The sequence below is a fragment of the Sceloporus occidentalis genome, unplaced genomic scaffold (assembly GCF_023333645.1).
Source record: "Sceloporus occidentalis isolate IW3139 unplaced genomic scaffold, rSceOcc1.0.p SCAF_123, whole genome shotgun sequence".
Lineage (NCBI taxonomy): Eukaryota > Metazoa > Chordata > Lepidosauria > Squamata > Phrynosomatidae > Sceloporus > Sceloporus occidentalis.
Window position 1 is genome coordinate 827,710 of NW_028317103.1, and position 13,791 is coordinate 841,500.

The following is a 13,791-nucleotide window of genomic DNA, read 5'->3' on the forward strand; positions in this document are numbered from 1 at the left end:
AAGGGTTAAATGTATTACAATAAAACATTTCAGCAGAGTGCCATGTAAATTTTTGTTCTGGCTTATGATTCTAGGCCAAAATATAGGAAAACAAACAGAAATCATGCAGTCATCTACCGACATCTTAAAATATGGTCAGGTACACAAGGTCTTTTTGCCTGTCAAATAAATGAAGAAGAAAGAAGATTGATTTGTATCAATCAGGTAATTACGCAGTACCTGTATAGGGCTAAACCTACGAGATTTAATAACATTAATATGTCCTATTTATGATGGTTTGAAACATTTCCATCTATGGATTTGTGACTAAGATCTGAATAATATATTGAAAGTAGTATGGTATGTCTAGGGTCTAAAATGATTTTAATCAGGGCTAGTTCAAAACATTGCTGTCCCCTCAAAAAACAACCAGCAAAACAACAACCACGTCCATTATGTTACATCATGATTAATACATTCACTCTTTTGCACTCACCCTCATGCTCTCAATGTCTTCCTACCTTCTCTCCCTTCCTGTAGCTCTTCTTCTTGTTCTTCGTAGAATGTGAGTACACACTCACATTTGCACAGACTTACACATTCACGCCAACACACATGCAAACACACATACTCACTCATACTCTACACTAGGGCTGCAACAACTAATCGATAAAATCGATAATAATTGATAATGAAATTTTTATTGATTATAAAATGAGGGTTTTTTCCGAGCAAATGCTCTGAAAAATACCCCTCGTTTGATAATCCGTTTCAGTGTGACTCACAGCAGGTACTACTTACCAGTCCCTCCCTGCAGTAATGCTGACAACTGGCCCTTCCTTTCTCCCAGTCCCACATGGCTAAGACACTCATCTAACTGTGAGTATAAAATTGGTGGGGTTAATTTAGGGGCAGTTATGGTTAATGGAGTGTTTAGGGTTAATTTAGGGGAAGCTATGGTTAATGGGGTGTTTAGGGTTAATTTAGGGGCAGCTATGGTTAATGGGGTGTTTAGAAACAAGAAATGCATTTTATCAAAGTTTTTTTAATTCTGCTGTTTGTTTTTAACATCCTGTCTGTTTATTAAATTATTTTAAATAAATGAAAAAAGTTAAATTTCTTTTTTTATCCGATTAATCGATTAATTAAAAAAATAATCGGCCAACTAATCGATTATGAAAATAATTGTTAGTTGCAGCCCTACTCTACACGCACTTACATTCTATACACTCATGTTAACATACAGTGGATATAAAAAGTCTACGCACCCCTGTTAAAATGCCAGGTTCTTGTCATTTTAAAGAATGAGACAAAGATAAATCATCCACCTTTAATGTAACCTGTAACATGAATAATTCAATTGCAAGACAAACTAAAATCTTTGAGGGGGGGATAAATAAAAACTCACAATAACCTTGTTGCATAAGTGTGCACACCCTCTTATAACAGAATTAACCAATCACATTGGGGAAGACATTACACACCTGCCATCATTTCAAGTGACAGATTAATCACAACTAAAGTTCAGCTGATCTACTAGGATTTACCTGACAATTGCTTAATTGCATCTCGGAGCAAAAGCCATGGTCCACAGAGAGCTTCCAAAGCATCAGAGGGATCTCATTGTTGAACGATATCAGTCAGGAGAAGGGTACAAAAGGATTTCCAAAGCATTAGATATACCATGGAACACAGTGAAGACAACAGAGACATTACCAAGAACTGGATGTCCCACCAAAAGTGATGAAAAGACGAGAAGAAAACTGGTCGGGGAGGCTTACAAGAGGCCTATTGCAACCTTAAAGGAACTGCAGGAATTTCTGGCAAGTACTGGCTGTGTGCTACATGTGACAACAATCTCCCGTATTCTTCATATGAATGGGGTAGGGTGGCAAAACGGAAGCCTTTTCTTACAAAGAAAAACATCCAAGCCTGGCTGAAGTTTGCAAACAAAACATCAAGTCCCCCAAAAGAACGTGGGGAAATCAAAAGGTGCTTCAACAAAGTATTAGTTTAAGGGTGTGCACATTTATGCAACAGGTTATTGGTGTGTTTTTTTATTTTTTTCCCCTCAAAGATTTCAGCTTGTTTTGCAATTGAATTTTTCACATTATAGGTCACATTAAAGGTGGAACATGGGAAGAGAGTTTCCTCACACAGCATAGACATCTGCACGACCCCCAGTGATACTCTAGGTACGCCCCTGTTTACGCATACACATCCATGCTCACACATTTACCCATACCTGCTCACAATTACACATCAATGCATGCATACTCCCTTACTCAACCCCTTAACTCATCTGCAGCTTTCCCTCTGGCTGGTTAACCATGTTACATGACCCTGTTACATTGCTGCCTCCCTGATCCCCCCTCCTTAGTACACCACAGCTCCAGTAGCACTTCCACAAAAAGGCAGAGCTTCGGGCACATCCTCACTCCTATTTGGAGCAATGAGGAAAGGCAAGGAGAGCTGATGAAGAGAAAGGGTACACATGAAATACAAGCAAGGTTTTCTAAAGTTTTTGGTTTTCAGAAATTAGAATATGCTTTGTAATACTCAAAGAGAAGGGATATCAGATTATTTGTAACCTACCCTCCTCCACACACAGCAGATGGATCCTTATGCAGGTCAAGCTACACTTACTACCCTTAAATTACATATTTTGTGCCTGTTGAATGGCCAACACAAGTTGGAAGACACATTATGATGATTAGACTTGCGCATTAGTCTTCGGGCGAACATGAAAACGAGCACGAAGAGGCCGTTTTTTTGGTCGTTCCGAAGACACGCTGAAGAGAATGCAGTGCCAGCAAAACGTAGGAGAAGACGAAGACTCACAACCACGAAGAATCGAAGATCGTCTTCGTTTTTGCCGCGCAGCCGCCAAAATTTCAAACAGGAGTGAGCTGATCCTCGTCTGTCCAATCAGCTCACTCTTGTGATGTCACGCTAAGGGTCTCGTCCAATGCCTGTGCTGCTGTTTTTTGAATTCTGAAGGCGCCTTTATAAGACCAGAGCTTGCCTGAGAGATCCATTCATTTTTCGCTGTGACTGCTTTGGCAACACTGCTTTTCTGCATCCGAGCGTTACAGAGAGAGATTGTTCTGTTCTGTGTGAGACTGGTAAGCCTTAGCCTGCCATTTCTCACAGTGTACTTCATCCTCACTTCAGTTCTACTTAATTAATATATTTAATAATAATAATTTGATTAATTTAATATTTTTTTTATTTAATTTGTCATCAACTGTAGTGTATAGTGTTGTTGAGTTGACAGGGGTGCCCTTGGCCTGGGCTGGCACTAGTGCCTACTGCCTGTCCTGCTTAAATAAATTAAATAATAGAATTTATAAATAATAATTTAATAGAATATATAATAATTTAATAGTACATTATAATATTATATATATATATTTGTCAGTCATATATATATTATATACTATAGTATAGTGTAGAGTGTACTGTAGACATTTAAGACATCTACTAGTGTCTAATCTAAAATGAGTAATATTAATAATTAATAATTGAATACATTCTAAAATTATATATATTTGTCAGTTATATATACTATAGTTAGTAATAGTATACTAGTGTAGAGTGTACTGTAGACATTCAAGACATCTACTAGTGTCTAATCTAAAATCATTAATTAATATCAATAATTCTACAATTCTTATCTTAATAGTTAATTAAATTAGCTTTAAATAAAAGTAATAATATTAATTAATTACTACTATCGTATAGTTCAGCTAATCTTATTAGTACTGGTGCTGCAGCTCTATAGTTTGTGCTTTGTTTTAGCAACAGCAAGAGACCAAGTCAATTTTTCTTAATTAATCTTTCATTTTATTTCATTTGTTTTGCTCACCTCAGTCCATCAGTGAAGTGAACTTGTTGGGCTAGTGAGTGCAGCCGCATAAGTGCTGTGTTTTTTTTTGATCAGCAAGCAGTGACGTTAACTGTTTTGCAAAGATTTTCTCATTTATTTTACATTTTATTTCAATTTTATTAAAAGTACCCTTAGTGTTTTGCTCACCTCAGTCCATCAGTGAAGTGAACTTGTTGGGCTAGTGAGTGCAGCCGCATAAGTGCTGTGTGTTTCAGCAAGCAGTGAAGCTAACTGTTTTGCTGTGACATTTTATTTTATTTCTAATTTATTTTCAAGAAAAATTGACTGTGTGACGACAACTACTGTACTAAGCAAATCTTCAAGCTAATAGCTGTAGTACTAAAATAATTCTAATCTTTAATCTTCTTAATCTATAATATATTATATAATATGATATAAATTCTAATTCATAATCTATAATATATATAAGTAATTCTTTCTAATTCATAAACTATAGTCTATCTATAATCCCTAATATAAGTAATTCTAATCTATTAATAATATAATATTATATATAACTTAACCTCACTTTAGCTTAGTGGGCTTGAGAGCGTCTGCCCAGAGTTAGACTAGAATACTAATATAGCTTTAGGTTTAGCATAGTAGTAGGATAGGCTCTTATGCCTGTGTAAATTCAAAGTCTTTAATTTTTTTATCCCCCCCCTTTTATTTTTCTTTTTTTTAAGTTTTTTTAAACACTACACTACACACACAACACAAAATTTGAAATGGATCCTCCTTTTGCGACTAAGGAGGGACAAGCTCCATCTACCACCACCACCACCAGCACCAACACCAGTTCTAAGATGCAGCCTTTGCGTCAGTCTAGTTGCTTATCATTTGGGGAAGCATTGCTTGAAGGATCATCAAGTAAAGGAAAGGCACCAAAAGCAGGCAGTAGTAGTGCGGCTAGGCCCACAAGCTCTATGGTTTTTTACGGAAAGCCTAAAGCACCAGAAGCACGTTCAAAGTTAAAGGGTAGCACAACTAGTACTTCTACTAGCCCAGTGAGTAAAAAGAAGTGCCTTTTGCCCCAAGCAGCATCTTCCCCATCCACGAGCAGCATGCAAGGTACCAAGCAGAGCCAAATTAGCAGCAAGACTCAGAGGGGTCCCAAACCAAAGCGATCTCATTCCTTTGTAGGGAAAACCACCACCACCACCACCTCTACCGCTTCTACCACCACTAGTGCTGCGCCTTCTGTTCCCACCGGTACCGCCACGCCATGTCCTCCTAGTACCTCTAACAAGCCACCAAGTCCTTACAAAATTTTTAGAGAGAGGGCTACACATAGTGGAACTCCACCTAGCGAGGTAGCAGAGGAGCCTGAGACTGAGAGGCCAAGTGCAGAGTCTGTTCTTCCTGCTCGCACTACTACTACTCATGAGTCTCACGACAATATCAGTCTTAGCTCCAGCCTAGCAGGAATTCCATTCGATCTGGCTAATGAACTAGACTATGAGCCAGAGGACGTAGAGGAGATGAGTGGTCAGGAATCAGATTCCTCAGGGAGCAGTGTCCAAATGACTAGTGCACAATTTTCCCCTGAGCCTCCACCTTCTCCGCTACGATCATCACCATCACCACCACCAGCAGCAGCAAAACCTAGCAAATCTAAAGCTAAAGCAATTAGCAGTCCCACTATGGCCAGTACTGTTACCGCCAGTCCCACCACGACTAGTTCTGCCTCTGTTCATCCACCCCGAGCAGTAGGAGCAGCACCCAAGGCGCACTCCAAGGCTATGCGCGCCCCAATTTGGAAGCACTTTGAAAATGTTGAAGAAGGGCGCTACGGAAAGTGCAAACATTGTGGGAAGCAAATAAGCAGAGGGAAAGTGTCTGGCCATTTTACCAGTGCTAGCATGAAGCATCACCTCAGCACACCCCAACAGCTGCTTCTTCTGAGCCAATAGCAGCAGCAGCAGCAGCTAGTGCTGGCAGCCAGAGACCAAGGCAGGTTGGAGCACTGCATGTCCAGCCCACCCTGGAACAATTTGTGGCATTCCAATCCAAAAGGTCAATGCCCAAACAGAAGGCCAATAAAGTAACACGACTGATTGGTCAGTTCATTGCTGTTGGAGAGGCATCCTTCTCTATGAACGAAGGGAAGCCTTTCAAACAATTGATGGCGGCTGTGGCTCCACAATATACAGTTCCGTCACGTTCCACTTTCAGCAGGAACATTGTCCCCTCATTGTATCGGTCCTGTGTTGCAGTAGTGAAAGAGGAGCTTTCCAAGGCTTCTGGTCAGTGTGTTCATTTCACTACAGATTTGTGGAGTGCACCTAGCGGCCAGCATGCCTTTCTTTCTTTGACAGCACACTGGTGGCAGCCCGGTGTGTCTAAGGAAGCTGCTGCAGCAGGCTACGGATCTTTCCTTCTCCATGCGGAAGTGATGGATGAAAAGCACACTTCCCAAAATATTCTGCATGCAATGAGGAAAATGTTTAGCCTTTGGGTGGGAGCAGAGGCGGGCACCAATGTTGAAGTTGGTTTTGTGGTAACTGACGGAGGTGCCAATATGGTGAAAGCGCTGCAAGATGGTCATATTGTTGGTGTGCGCTGTGCAGCCCACATCATCCATCTTGTAGTGAAGGCAGCAATGTCAGAAGGAACTAATGTGGTAGCAGTAGTTCTGTCCCGCTGCAGAAAGATCGCTGGGCACGTTCACCATAGTGTTAAGGCTAGCCAACTTTTGAGGGAAGAGCAAGAGAGGTCAGGTCTTCCCGTACACTGCCTACGCCAGGATGTCAGTACACGGTGGAACTCCACGTTAGACATGCTGGAGAGGATTTTGGAGCAGCAGAGGGCAATCCATAATCTTGCCTCAGAGCACAATATTGGGATTACATCTCCAGTGAATAGGGAGGATTGGACAGTGATCGCCCAGCTAGTGGCAGTCCTTAAACCATTCAGGGATGCCACAGAAAATTTAAGCTCAAACACTGCCAGTCTGGCCCAGGTAATCCCAGTGTTCTCCCATCTAGGCAGCAAGATGGATGTGTTCCTTGAAAACCGTGAGGCTGTTCAAGGTGGCACTCTACATCCTGACGTAGCAGCCATAGTCAGGAAGCTGAAGGATCTGCTAAAAGTACACCTTCGTAAACGCATGGAAGAGAGTCCCGAAATGATGCTAGCGTGCCTTTGCGATCCAAGAATTAAGGGAAAGCTAGCTTTGAAATTTAATGTTCTCATTAGCTACCGGGAGCAATTGGTCAACAAGGTGCGTGACTGGCAGCGTAAAATGGGAATGCTGTCCGAGGAGGGAGAGGTGCAGGAGGAGGAAGAGATGATGTGGTCTGCTACTCCTAGCAGCAGCATCAGCAGCAGTGCCACAAGCAGCACAACACAGCTGAGTGGAGCAGCTGCATTTTGGGAAGAGGCACTTGGGAGTATAGCTGGACCATCTGACAGAGCTAGCAGCAGAAAGGAGAGTAGTGCTGCTGAAATGGTCAAACTTTACCTCTGTGAAGTTCCTTCTGCGCCTAATGTTGATCCTCTTAGCTACTGGGATGAAAAGAAGAGTGTGTGGCCTGCACTCTCATGGGTCGCGCAGCAGCTTCTATCATGTCCGCCAACCACTGTTCAAAGTGAGCGCGTGTTTTCTATGACTGGAAACATACTGAGTCCACAGCGCTCACGCATGGCACCTCATCTGATGGAGCAGATTGCCTTTCTTAAATTCAATCTGCCCAAGTTGGGTTACCCAGCTCTTAGCTCTTAGTTAATTTTTTTTCTCTCTAATGTTTAAGGTAGTTTCTCCCCCTGGTTGCACGTGTTTGTGGTGTGGCAACGTCTGCTACCTCCGCCGGTGTAGCCAATTTACGCTAGGGCCTAGTGTCTGAGTTCTGGAAGTCTGCTCCCAAACGCCATGGACTGACAGACTTTCATGCTTTGCCCTGGGGTGAAACAGGTGAGCGGGTCGTCAATTGCCCACTCATTCACCTTTTTCCGTTTCCAACGCTGCTGCTGGTGGTGGTGCCAGCATCTTTTGCCAGTTTGCTTCCTGGCTGAAATCATGCCTCAAATGTCCCTAATGGAAAGGGTAGTTTCTCCCCCTGCTTGCACTTGCTGCGGTGTGGCAATGCCTGCTACCTCCGCCGGTGTAGCCAATTTACGCTAGGGCCTAGTGTCTGAGGTCTGGAAGTCCGCTCCCAAACGCAAAGGACTGACAGTGTTCGGATGCTTTGCCCTGGGGTGAAACAGGTGAGCGGGTCGTCAATTGCCCACTCATTCGCCTTTCCCAATTCTGCTGCTGGTGGTGGTGCCAGCGTCTCTTCTCTGCCAGTTCACTTCCTGGCTAGTGTTATGCCTCAAATGTCCCTAATTGTAAGGACAGTTTCTCCCCCCTGGCTGCCTCTGTTTGCGGTGTGGCAACACCTGCTACCTCCGCCGGAGTGGCCAGCTTACGCTAGGGCCTTGTGTCTGAACTCTGGAAGTCTGCTGCCAAACGTCTAAGACTGACAGTGTTTGGGTGCTTTGCCCTGGGGTGAAACAGGTGAGCGGGTCGCCAATTGTCCACTCATTCGCCTTTTCCAATGCTGCTGCTGCTGCTGGTGGTGGTGCCAGCGTCTCTTCTCTGCCATTTCGCTTCTTGGCTAGTGTCATGCCTCAAATGTCTCTAATGGTAAGGGCAGTTTCTCCCCCCTGGCTGCGTCTGTTTGCGGTGTGGCAACGCCTGCTACCTCTACCTCCGCCGGAGTAGCCAGCTTACGCTAGGGCCTTGTGTCTGAGCTCTGGAAGTCTGCTGCCAAACGTCTAAGACTGACAGTGTTTGGGTGCTTTGCCCTGGGGTGAAACAGGTGAGTGGGTCGCCAATTGCCCACTCATTCGCCTTTCCCATTTTTCAATGCTGCTGGTGGTGCCAGCATCTCTTCTCTGCCAGTTCGCTTCCTGGCTAGAGTCATGCCCAAAATGTCCCTAATGGTAAGGGCAGTTTCTCCCCCCTGGCTGCGTCTGTTTGCGGTGTGGCAACACCTGCTACCTCTACCTCCGCCCGAGTAGCCAGCTTACGCTAGGGCCTTGTGTCTGAGCTCTGGAAGTCTGCTGCCAAACGTCTAAGACTGACAGTGTTTGGATGCTTTGCTCTGGGGTGAAACAGGTGAGTGGGTCACCAATCGCCTACTCATTCGCCTTTTCCATTTCCATTTCATTATTTTCCTTCTGATACACAACCAACCAAACATAACACACACAATAACACAAATAACACAGTGACATAACACATAACACAAATAACACACACACGTACAATGCACAAATCCCAAGGACCTTTCCTCTTGTTATTTGTCCTGGCCTTCACTTCTACACTCACTAGCATTAACGCTATAACTCACACTTCATCCTATAAAATTTTTCCATCCACATACCTGCCAACAGACCCAACTTTTTCAGGGACAGTCCTGTCCCATCTGATTTAGCTAAACTAGGTATGCAAATACACGTAGGTAGTTATAGCTCGGTAGGTAGCACTAGTATAAACATTAAATAAATATAATAAAGTACTAAATAATAAATCTAACTTTAAAATACATTTAAATAAACCCCTATTTTTTTTTTAAAAACCCATTAAAATTAAAATTAAATTATTATTTAGACATAATACATCTTTAACCAAACCAGTGCACTGCTACTAATCTTTAACATTACCGTACATTAACCCTAAGCTATTTTTTAGTTCATTTTTCCATCCGCATACCTGCCAACACACCCAAGATTTTGGTGGACAGTCCTGCTTTTTTCCAGTCCTGTCCAGTAAAAGTTGGGTGGTTGCAAAGTATGCCATTGTAAATAGGTAGCAAATGTTAGGCATGCATTACAAGTGGTCCAAAATCTATTTAAAAATGTAAAATAATCCCTATTCTTTTATTAAACATCTATGGATGTGTGACTGTGTATGATAAAAAGGAGGCCAAGTTCCTTGGAGCATTTGTCTAGGTCATTTTGTGCACAGTACACCTCGGTATGTGTGTGCAACTCTATTGGTCGTTTCGGCAGGGGGCTCGCCTGCCATCAACGAGTGAAGTGCGTTCTGCAATTCACTCGTTGATGCCAGACCAGCCCCCTGCCGAAACGACCAATAGAGTTGCACACGCGTACCTTCACGGCAGCTGCTGCTGCTCCGATCTGTTGTTAACCCCGTATTAACCCCTGCTAGGCAACCGGGAGGGAAACGAAGATCAAACGAGCACGAAGAATGTCCACGAATATTCGCCCGAAGAGAAGACAGGAACGTGCGAATATTAGCAGAATACGAAGATTTTTTTTCCCCCAAAGACGAGCACGAAGACGAACACGAAGAGCTTCCTGGTGCCCAAGTCTAATGATGATGTGGATGTTTTGTCAAGGCTGCTTTTGAGCCATCAAGATGCATCACTATATGGGTTGGTCTGAGGATGCTCTCAACCTCTGCAACAATTCCACAAACAAATCATTTTCCATATCCATATCCAAGTGACATTTGAAAATTAATTTCACTATTAAGGATACACATTTAAACTGAATATTCCACAGTGATAACTACATAAACAGTTATTCTTCATGCATTCCAGCTTTAATATCAGTTATACTAATACCAACCACAAACACCACATTTCTAATTTAAAACAAATACACACTGAAATAAAGCAACATAACCAACAACCTTGCATTGTAATGCTGGAGTTTCTCCTTTCATTGAAATGGTTCATGGACTTGATTCAACCTTAACTGACCTTAACAGTGTAAAAAAAAATAAACACAGTAAGCAATTTGACAACCTCATAGAACAATTGTACATTTGATGGTACAGACAGAGAGAAAATGCTACTTTGAAACCATAGAAAACCCTGTCATTTGATTGATTTAATGAGGTGTGCAGTTTGAACACCTTAAATTGATACATTTTGCCTGTATACTTCAGACCATTAAATATTTTGTCTAACCTCCACCAGACCTTACTAAACTAATTGTGCACACAGTGCAATAACCAATTAAACATACTTCCCATGCAAAGGCAATGAAAAATAAAACTCAACATTAACACTTGACACTTTCAGTGCCAACTAGATGCATGTGCCATAAGAAATTAACCGCACTACTACAACAACATATTACTAATTGTGCTCAAAACTCCCAAGTCCCATCCCAACTGTCAAAAGCACCACTACCTATTTACATATACATATCACCCCTGTTCAACACCATCAAACAAAATAAAATGTTAAAATGAATAATCTGTTAAGAGAAAAATTTGATGTTTGTTATTGTTTATTGATGCAGTGTTTATTATGTGTAATTTACTGTGCAAACCCCTCCTGTGTCAACACTACCTCTCTTAATTTCTCTCTAAATATTGTCCACTCCTTAGTCCTGTGTTTTAGCTCAATGAACATCCATGCACAGGCCATTGTCTAAAGGTTTTGCAGGGGTTTATATGGAAAGGTTGCAGCAACTTTCTCACTCCAAATTGCTGTAATCAGCATTTCCTGTGGCAATTGACATGCTCAGTGTCATTTTGCATTTCTCCTTTGATCTAATTGGTAATTAAGTAGTTTGGATGTTCTGATGCATATTGTGGTGTGTTTAGATGATATGTTGTTGATATGCTGTTCTTCTTATGTGCATTTTGGCTGAAAATTGTTAATTTTTCTTCTTCTGGGGCATTAAATTGCCATGTACATACAGTTTACAGAACAAGATTTTTTTATTTTCTGACTACTGTTATATTTAGTCAGATCCATTGAATTGAGCCTCATATCTTATGTTCTGGTATAAAACTTATATTGCCATATAACAAGCTTAAATCTCAAAGAATGTGGTGGTTGGTATGCATATCTAGGATGCAGCAAAAGAGGACAGCCTTAATTGTAGTCCAAATTATTTCCATCCACTTCTTGTCCAGTTTCTACTCATGCTCCACCCATATACTACTATGCCCCCAGCAACAAAATAATGAATTAATATATTCCTTGAACATGGGTACCCAAGTTGAGTCAGATTACATTAACTTACTTTTTTAAGGTGAGCTGGTTTTCACCTTCAAGTGGAATATCAATTCAGCAACTGACTCATTGGAGGCAGCATTAAGCAACTGCAGTTTCAGCCATATTAATACAAATGTAATGTCTTCCTGCAAAGTGTTAATATTCCTAGGGTGAATTGACCCAGGTCTACAGTGACAAATATGGGCTATTCTGTGCAAATATGGGCATTCTGAGTACAGAACTTGAGAAGCATTTCTCCAACTGCAACTGAATTTGTTTTAAAGACTGTTAGTAATACACATTGTGACCATAGCCTCACTAAAATACACAGTACAGCTGAAAACCATAGGTTATAGAGCTATTGTTTCCTTCATGTAATTATTTTAAACTATATATATATATATATATATATATATTATAGGCATTACACTATCAGAGCTCAAAGTATCCCTCTATAAGGTTTTATGTATAAATCAGCTAAATAAGAGTGTTTTTTAATCAGCAGAGATAGGTTTCATTTTTGTGCTATAAACTGATAAATAATCCTTAGTATCTGTTCTTAAAACAGGCTTGCAGTTTATACAGGAACCATCCTTTCCCTTGTATTATTGTGGGTTGTGGGTTTTAATAATGAAAAAGAAGAATAAAAAAAATAGAATTCTGACTGGAAGGAAGGAAATCAAGCTCTCAGGTGTAATTCTAAACAAGCTTTCTCAGGTGTTTTCTAAACAAAGAGGCTGTCTTGATAGCATTGTTATTCGTAAAGACTGAAGAATCTTGGCTTAAAAATGTACAAGTAGCGTTCTGTGTTTGCATATAAAAGAAATTAAATCGAGTTTTTGACATTTTGGGCTCCAGCGAGGTAGACATTGCCTATTTTGCATGTCCTGAATTGTTAAAACAAAAATGCTGACAGAAAAGTGTTAAGTATATCGATCATAGGATATTAACCATTTGAGTACCAGTGTGTTTTTTTCTTCATGATAGTTGAATGCATATCTCTACAATTTTAATAGCTTAACTGTATTTGCCCCTACCTATTGGATGATAGAACCGAATGGATTTTAAAAATAAAAATATAGATTTATTTTTTTCAATGCGATATTGCTTGTCACTGAAATACTTTCACCCTACAAATGCTGATCCATATTTTCCAATACCGCTGAACGGTGTTCTAGGACACGCTTTGAGTGGTATTTAATTTGTGTTATTCCGTACAAGAACATACTGTCTGTGATAAGGCCCTTATTTCCATTGTTCATAAAATAATGTCCATACAAAGACTACAATCCCATCAAAAAAGTATACTATGTATAATATTACTATAAGAAGAACGTGTTAATACTTTGCTCAAAACAGATACAAAATACGTTTTCAGATTTTCTTAATATTACACTAGACTGGTATCAAAACCAGACCAGGTGTTCTAGCTAACGTTTATGGTATGCAATAATTAAGGTGCTATAATGATAATTACAATAACGCATAGATATCCACTACATAAATGATCTGGAATGTCGGTGCATTTGGTGTTTTCTATACTTGAAATTAGATATTAAAAAAACAGAACCATTATGGGCTTTGTAGACATGCTGATCATGGTAAGGTTTCATTTTTAACAACACACCAATACCGCCTTAGAATATTAGGTTCGATTGCTATGAAACTTTAAATATCAAACAAACACGTAAATTAGGGATAGTACTGGTATCACCTGGAAAGTTAAATGTTGCGTTTTACACCACATAACTTACTCTTTGTAAAGACTTTGGTCTGAAGACATCCTTCTAAACGATTTCCTGCCTATTGTCACCTTTCACCTTCCATCCACAGATTCTAACAGAAAAGCAATAAACCCTCCTACCCCCCCTCAAATGCAACACATACTCTACCAAGAAACCGATTTTCACACACCTACAGCGAGAAATAGAAGTATTTTACTAGGGGATGAACTTATAA